This window comes from Sapajus apella, unplaced genomic scaffold (assembly GCF_009761245.1).
Source record: "Sapajus apella isolate SASKATOON/1434 unplaced genomic scaffold, GSC_monkey_1.0 scaffold26, whole genome shotgun sequence".
NCBI classification, from domain to species: Eukaryota; Metazoa; Chordata; class Mammalia; order Primates; family Cebidae; genus Sapajus; species Sapajus apella.
Window position 1 is genome coordinate 9,754,049 of NW_022436966.1, and position 8,173 is coordinate 9,762,221.

Consider the following 8,173-nt stretch of genomic DNA (forward strand, 5'->3'; position numbering starts at 1 on the left):
CTGTGCCTCATTTTAGATTATTTGTATTGTATTATCTTTAGCTTCATGGTTTATTCTTTTGTGGTATCTAGCCTGCTATATAATTTTGTCCAGTAAATTTTTCACTTCAGATATTTTATCTTTCATCTAAAAAATTTATTTTGTGTTTTACCCCAAGGTTTCTATGTCTTCAATTTATTTCTTTATTGTGTTCATATGTTCTTTTAAATCCTTGAGCTTATTTATATTTTTCTGATAAGTCTTTTAAAGTTCTTGTCTAATTAATTTCGTCATCTGTCATTTCTGGGTCTGTTTCTGTCAACTGATTTTTCTCTGGGTTATGAGCCACACTTTCTTATGTCTAGTAATTATTATTATTACTATTTTGAAATGGAGTCTTGCTCTGTTGCCCAGGCTGGAGTTCAGTGGCAGGATCTTGGGTCACTGCAACCTTTGTCTCCCAGCTTCAAGTGATTCTTCTGCCTCACCCTCCCGAGTAACGGAGATTACAGGCACCCGCCATCATGCCTGGCTAATTTTTGTATTTTTAGTAGAGATAGGGTTTTGCCATGTTGGTCAGGCTAGGCTGGTCCCAAACTCCTGACTTCAAGTGATCCACCCACTTCAGCTTCCCAAAGTGCTGGAATTACAGGCATGAGCCACCATACCTGGCCTCTAGTAATTCTTATTGGATGTTGGACTTAAATTTTACATTGCTGAGTACTGGATATTATTGTATTCCTTTAAAGATTACCTGTACTGTAGCAGAAAGTTATTTACAGGTTATCTTAATCTTTTCCAGACTTGCTTTTAAGGTTTTCTGGCAGGGAGTTTATCTGGAGTAGCCTTACTCTAGGTCTGGTTTAGGCTCCCTATTAAAGTTTGACTTATCTGAGGTGGCTACTGAATTCTCCATGTATTCAGCAAAGTTTCTTCACTCTAGTTAGTGGGAACCTGATTCAGTCCCAATCCTGTGCAAGCTTTGAGAGTTACTTGGCTTACAGTGTCCCAATAATTGCTCTTTCCCAGCACTTTGTTCCATCTCATAAAGTTTCACCCTTTGCATCCACAAATTGATAGTCAAAGTCTCAAAAAGACCTCTGTATAGATAATCTGGATCCCTTTCACTGTAAAGCTCCCTTCTGTCCACTATTAATGATCTCTGTCTCCGCTCAGTAAGACCACCAGACTCTATTTGGGTTCCTTCTTCCTGAGCCACTGCCAGAAAATTGCTTCCAGGAAGAAAGCCAGAGCAATTGTAGGATTCATCTTATTTTATTCCTTTCTCTTGAACATCATAGTGCTGCACTGCCTATTGTTCAATATCCGCGAATGGTTGTTTCTCTTTTATCTAGTTATCTAGGTTTTATAATGGCAGTTGGGGAAGAATGCGGACTTCTAGTAGTTACCTCTTAAGGGCCAAAGTCTTACATTTAAACTGTCTTAACAGGGATTATATCCATTCATATACTCTACATTTTTTCTGTGAACAAATAGGACCAAGATCGATAGCACACACTGAGTTGGACTTAAGTTTTCCTACCAGGTACTAAGAGTAGTTTAACTTGCAGTAAATTTGGCAGATTTTATCTTCAGGGATAACTGCATTTAACTTCTGAATCCTTTTATCCTCAGGTTCCTGCAGTCTCTGTTCTTTCTCTCTATCAAATCTTTTTCTCAGAAAGCCTATAACATTTTAGAAGTGATCAAACCTTAGCAGAAGAAAATGAAGCTCCAGTGCTGATAAATTGCAGCAGATGGTAGAGACTTTGCAGCAGGCGAGGAAGCCATCTGGTGGGATCATTCCACACAGTTGCCTACTTGTAGACCCAGTGACAGTCCTGATTTAAAGCAAATGAATTTTTTTCCTTCTCTTCTCAAATAAAAGCACACCTTTGCTTGAGTTGAGATCTGCTTCAGCTGAGGGCTTTCCTGTTTCTCAGTAATAAGTTTGAGTACTTGAATTTCACAAAAATTTGTAAATTGTGTAAGTGTTGTGACCCACCTTCACCCAGAAGTTGTGCCATCTAAGTTGCTGGAAGCCATATGCAAGCCTCCAAAGTTAACTGGACATTGTGTCTGTGCCTGTGTGTGTGACCAGGGAACTTCTATTGGGCTAATGTTCTGTTCTTGCCAGAGCTTCACAGAAGCAATCTGCAAATGCATCATGCCAGTGTCCATGTGTAGAACCATCAGGGCCACTTGCACCATTCAATATTGCATTATATAAACAAATGGCCCTTCAGAATTGCAGCATTTAACTCACTGATTGAACCAGACTGCGGGTTTAAATTATCTCTTTCTCCATATGGAGCCATGGCTTAAATTAGGCTGTTTATATCCTTGAGGAAAGTTATTATAGCTCCAGGAACACATGGCCAGATAAGAAGCATGCAAAAATCAGCCTGATGTAAGTCATGTGCTTATTTAAATTTTATCCATTCTTCAAGGTCAAAGTCAAATACCACTTTTTATGAGAAGTTGTGATGGGTAATTTTACATGTCAACTGAGTTAGGCTATAGTACTGAGTTATTTGATCAAGCACTGATCTAGATGTTGCTGTGAAGATATTTTGTAGCTGTGGTTAACATCTATGATCAATTGACTTTAAGTAAAGATTACCCTGAATAAGGCCGGTAGACCTCATCAAATCAGTTGAAGGCCTTAAGAGCAAAAACTGAGGTTTACCCAAGAAGAAATTCTGTCTCAAACCTGCAACATTAACTCCTCCTGAGTTTCCAGCCTGCCTGCCTGCCTACACTATGGATTTCAGACTTGCCAGCCCCCACATTGCACATTGCATGAGCCAATTTCTTATTTCTTAAAATAAGTCTCTGACGTGTGTGTGTGTGTGTGCGCGCGCGCGCGTGCATGCATGCGTGTGCATGTGTGTGTGTGTTGTACGCACATATAAAATAGAGTTTGTTTCTCTGGAAAACCCTAATTGAAACAGAAGCCTTTTCTGACATCTCTAGACCAAAGTGATTCCCCCTTCCTCTGACTTAGCACTTAATTGTACACTACCTTTATTTTTATAATTTCATGTCTTTTATCTCCAAATATTCATGGTATATATTTATAATATACCCATACTTGTTAAAGGAGACTAAACTGCTTTAATTAAGAAATTTAAAAGTACAGTGGCTTTGTTAAAAAGTAGAATTTGCCCCTCTAAACATTCCAGAGGATGTGCAGTCCCGGCTGACAGGGTGGCTCTGCTCCACATGGTCAGAAAGCAACATAGGAACCATATTGTTGTCCTATCACCTCTAACGATGTTGTCTTTATTTGATAATGGTCTCAAGTTTGTCTCTTTGTATTTGAGGGAGACAAATTTCCAAAGCCCTGTATATCCAAGTCCACTGGGCTACTGCCAGTTCCTCACACTCCATCTTTCAGCCTTCTTGGCAAGGCATCTGGAAAAGTATTTAAAAAGTACTTTTGTTGTTTTACCTCCTGCTAACAATACTACAATTGTAATCATGTGTTTCTACCACAGACTTCGCCAACCCCAATGCATCGCACCTCTCATTGCATGTGAATGATGGCTCCTGTTCTATTCTCTCACCTTCCAACTCCATGAAGTCCATGCCAGCTGGCTGGTTGCTAAGAAAACTAATTGATAGTTTCCAAGAAGGACCTCAAGGAAACCTCAGATTGGCCAAGGATCACTATAAGAAGTAAGAGCATCAATTTAGGATCCTTTTCATTTCACTTACCTTCCTCCAGTTGTTACAGCTTCATGAATCACACTAAGAACATATTATTTATTCTTTATTCCAGTTATCTCCCTAAAAGAAACCTAAGTAGGGTGAACATATGGATCATATAAGACAAGTAACGAAGCCATGGCAAACTCCAGTACTAAAGTCACTGGGCAGGGAAAGTCCTGAAGGAGTGATAGTGGGGACCACCTCTCTTCAAAATACTTTTCAGTGGGATAAATTCATTTACTAAGGCAGAAGTTCTCAAAATATGTGTGGTCCCTGGACCAGCAGCATAAGCATCATTGGGGAACTTGCTAGAAATACCAATTCTCAGGCCCCAACACTGTCCTGAGTTTGAGTCGTAAACTCAGGGAGTAGGGTCAAGCAATCTATGTTTTAACAAGCCCTCCAGGTGACTGACTCAAGCTAAAAAGTGTGAAAACTACTATACTTAACAAATCTTGGCAAACTTCATGCCATTCCATCTTCAGCAAAGGTCTTGGACATAACATCCAAACTGATTATTCCATTGTTTCATTCCAGACTCAGAAAGAAGCCACAGCCTCTGCTAGATTTTTGGCTGTACACACCACTGTCTCAGGGGATCTCTCTGTAACACATTAACGGGTCATCTTCTCTTATTGCCTTTGCTTCTCATTCCTGACCCAAGTCAGAGGTTGTCTGTCAGACTTGGTTTGAGCCTCTCTGGCCAAACACTGTATCTAATGAATGGATAAACAAAATGTAGTATATATGTACAACGAAATATTATTCAATCATAAAAGAAGTGCAGTTGTTATATGTTACCACACAAATGAACCTTGAAAACATGCTAAGTGAAAGAAACCAGACACAAAAGACCACATATTGTATGGTTCATTTAATGAAATGTCTGGAATAGACAAATAGATACAAAAAGTAGTTTAGTAGTTACCAAGGGATGAGGAAGGGGAGAATACGGACTAACTGCTAATAGGTATGGGGTTTCTTTCTAGGGTGATGGAAATGTTCTTGAAGTATGTAGTGGTGATAGTTGCTCACCATAGTCAATATACTGAAATAGACATGCAAAATGTTGAATTCCATGTTATATAAAGTATATATCTCAATTTTTACATGCTATAAAAGAAAAAAATGTTGTGTTAAATATTGTACTTGGGTTCAAAATATATGAGTCCTAGCAATTGCTGAACAGCAATCCATGTGAAAATAACGTGGGATTTTTAGTTAACTGGAGCCTAAACGAGATCATTTTGCAATCTGACTACTGAGAATGCTAAGTTGATCTTTGATTGCAATCGACAGTGTTCCAGTTAAGGAAGAAGGTAGTCATTCTTTCTGCTATGTTCACCAGAGTGAACCATTTCTAGGGTCTTGGATTCAGTTATGAGCATTTAAGAATGTTTACAAAATTCAGCAGTAAAAAGAAATGAAGACAGGCCACATGGCGCTGTGGCAGGCGGCAGGGCCTAGGTGGTTGAGGCAGCTGAGTAGCAGACATGCACACCACAAAGCGTGGTGATGGAACAGTAACTGGGCTTGTGAGAGGGCTCTACAGCATAAACTAGGAGATAAAATCCACGGATTCACCATAAACCAGGTGACATCTGGTCCTGAGCTGTTTCTGACTGCAGTGAACCTCAGCCGTGATGACACAGGAGCCAGATATTTAAACCTGGCCAGAGAAGACACAAATAATCTGTTCAGCATGCAATTCTGCACTACTCCTATGGACAGCACCAGTGTTTCTCACATTCTTTAGCATACCATCCTTCGTGGGTCTCAGAAATATCCATGCAGAGACCCTTTCTTCAAAATGTTGAACTGGTCCCTATCCACTTTCATAAACCCCTCCACAGTGATTATACTCTGTATCCATTTTCCACACAAAATCCCAAGGACTTTCAGAATCTCATCTCAGTGTATTTGGATGCTGCCTTTTTCCCATGTTTACCAGAGCTGGATTTCTGGCAGGAAGGTCTGAATGACCCCCAGATGCCCTTGGTCTTTAAAGGAGTCTGCTTTAATAAGGTGAAGGGAGCATTTACAGACAATGAGAGGATATTCTCCCATCACCTTCAGAAGAGACTTCTTCCAGACCACACTTACTCAGTGGTCTCTGGGGGTGATCCATTGTGCATACTGGAGCTTACATGGGGGCAACTTAAGCAATTTCATGCCACTCACTATCACTTAAGCTATGCTAGGTTATTCACGCATGGTAATTTTCTGTTAGAACAGCATCTGAAACAAATTCATGAGGAAGCACTGAGCAAATTTCAGAAAATTGAACCGAGCACTGCAGTGGAATTCCAGATAACATGTAGCCCATATTCATTTTCTGCAGATCCCTCTAAACAAACAACCATCAGCATTAACTTCCTCTTACCAGACATCACCAACACAATTGAAGAATTCACACTAAGTCTTCTGTGTTCACTCTTGATTTCTGGGCCCAACTCTCTTTTACAAAGCCTTGATTGAATCTGGCCTTGGCACAGACTTTTCTCCTGATGTTGGATATAATGGCTACATAAGGGAGGCCTGCTTCAGAGTCGACCTCCAAGGGATTGTGGAGAAAGACATTGAGACCATCAGGTGACTCATAGACAAAACAATTGATGAAGTAGTTGAGAAAAGATTTGAAGATGATCAAATTGAAGCTTTACTTCATAAAATTGAAATACAGATGAAACATCAGTCTACCAGCTTCATATTGACTCTGACATCATACATAGCTTCTTGCTGGAACCATGATGGGAACCCTGTGGAGCTCTTGAAGTGGGAAATCAGTTGGCTAAATTCAGACAGCGCCTGCAGAAAAATCCAAAATTTTTGCAAGAAAAAGTAAAACATTATTTTAAGAATAATCAGCATAAGCTGACTTTATCAATGAGGCCGGATGACAAGGGTCATGAGAAGCAAGCACAGGTAGAAGCCACAGAGCTCAAGCAGAAGGTTGAGACTTTGTCCCCCAGAGACAGGCAGCAGATCTACAAGAAAGGTTTAGAATTACGGAATCAACAAAGCAAACCTCAAAATGCGTCTTGTCTGCCAGTGTTGAAAGTTTCAGATATTGAGTCCACTGTACCTATCAAGAAGTTGGAAGTGGTCCTGACAGTTGGAGATATCCCTGTTCAGTACTGCGCCCAGCCCACCAATGGTGTGGTATATTTCTGGGCCTTCTCCAGTCTGAACACGCTCCCTGAGGAGCTGAGACCCTATGTGCCCCTTTTCTGCAGCATCCTCACCAAGCTGGGCTGTGACCTTCTTGACTACCAGGAGCAGGCTCAGCAAATAGAACTGAAGACCAGAGGAATGACCGCTTCTCCCCATGTGCTCCCTGACAACTTGCATATGGACACCTACGAGCAGGGTGTGCTTTTCTCCTCTCTCTGCCTGGACCGAAACCTGACAGACAGATGCATTTATGGAGTGAAATATTTAACAACCCATGCTTTGAGGAAGAACACTTCAAAGTGCTGGTGAAGATGACTACATGCATTTCTCTTCCCTGAGGAAAGGGTATCTGCCTCACCATTGCTGAAGAGAGAGACGAGAGACTGACAGCCAAACAGAGCAATGGGTAAAATGGTCTCTAGTGACATGTTAGAAAGATTTTTGTACTTAATTAAAGATAACATGGCATTAAAAAAATATTCATCATGACCAAGTGGAATTTATCCCAGGAGTGCAAGGATAGTTGAACACACACAAGTCTATGAATATGATACATCATACGTATCATAATGAAAGACGAAAACCATATGATCATTTCAATTGATACCAGAAAAGCATTTGTTAGTATTTAACATCTCTTCATGTTAAAAGAAAAACCTCAAAGAATTGGATATAGAAGGAACATACATCAACATAATAAAAGCCATATATAACAGACCGACAGCTATTATCATACTGAATGGGGAAAAATTGAAAGTCTTTTCTCTAAGATCGGAAACACAACAAGGATGCACACTTTTGTCACTGTTATTAAACATATTACTGGAAGTCCTAGTTAGAGCAATCAGAGAAGAGAAAGAAATGAAGGGTCTCCAAATTGGAAAGGAAGAAGTAAAATTATCCTTGTTTGAAAATGATATGATCCTATATTTTGAAAAAATCCTAAAGACTCCACACAGAGAGACACAAAAAACCCTTCAGAAAATCAGTAAATCCAAGAGCTGGTTTTTCGAAAAGATCCACAAAATAGACAAACCACTAGACAGATTAATAAAAAAAAAAAAAAGAGAGAATAACCGAATTGATACAATAAAAAACGATAAAGGGGATATCACCACAGATTCCACAGAAATTCAAACCATCATCAGAGATTATTACAAACAACTCTATGCACATAAACTAGTAAACCTGGAAGAAATGGATAAATTCCTGGACACTTGCCTCCTCCCAAGCCTAAACCTGGAAGAAGTTGAAACCCTGAATAGATCAATAACAAGGTCTGAAGTTGAGGTAGCAATTAAGAGCC

The 8,173-nt window shown here is 39.9% G+C and overlaps 1 pseudogene across 1 annotated transcript; it reads left to right on the top strand.

The window, feature by feature from the left end:
* The first annotated feature begins 3,084 nt into the window (after window positions 1-3,084).
* Window positions 3,085-7,730, top strand: LOC116560547 (annotated as a pseudogene). Its single transcript, XR_004273013.1, has one exon. The product of XR_004273013.1 is annotated as a presequence protease, mitochondrial pseudogene (transcript).
* The last annotated feature ends 443 nt before the right edge of the window (window positions 7,731-8,173 follow it).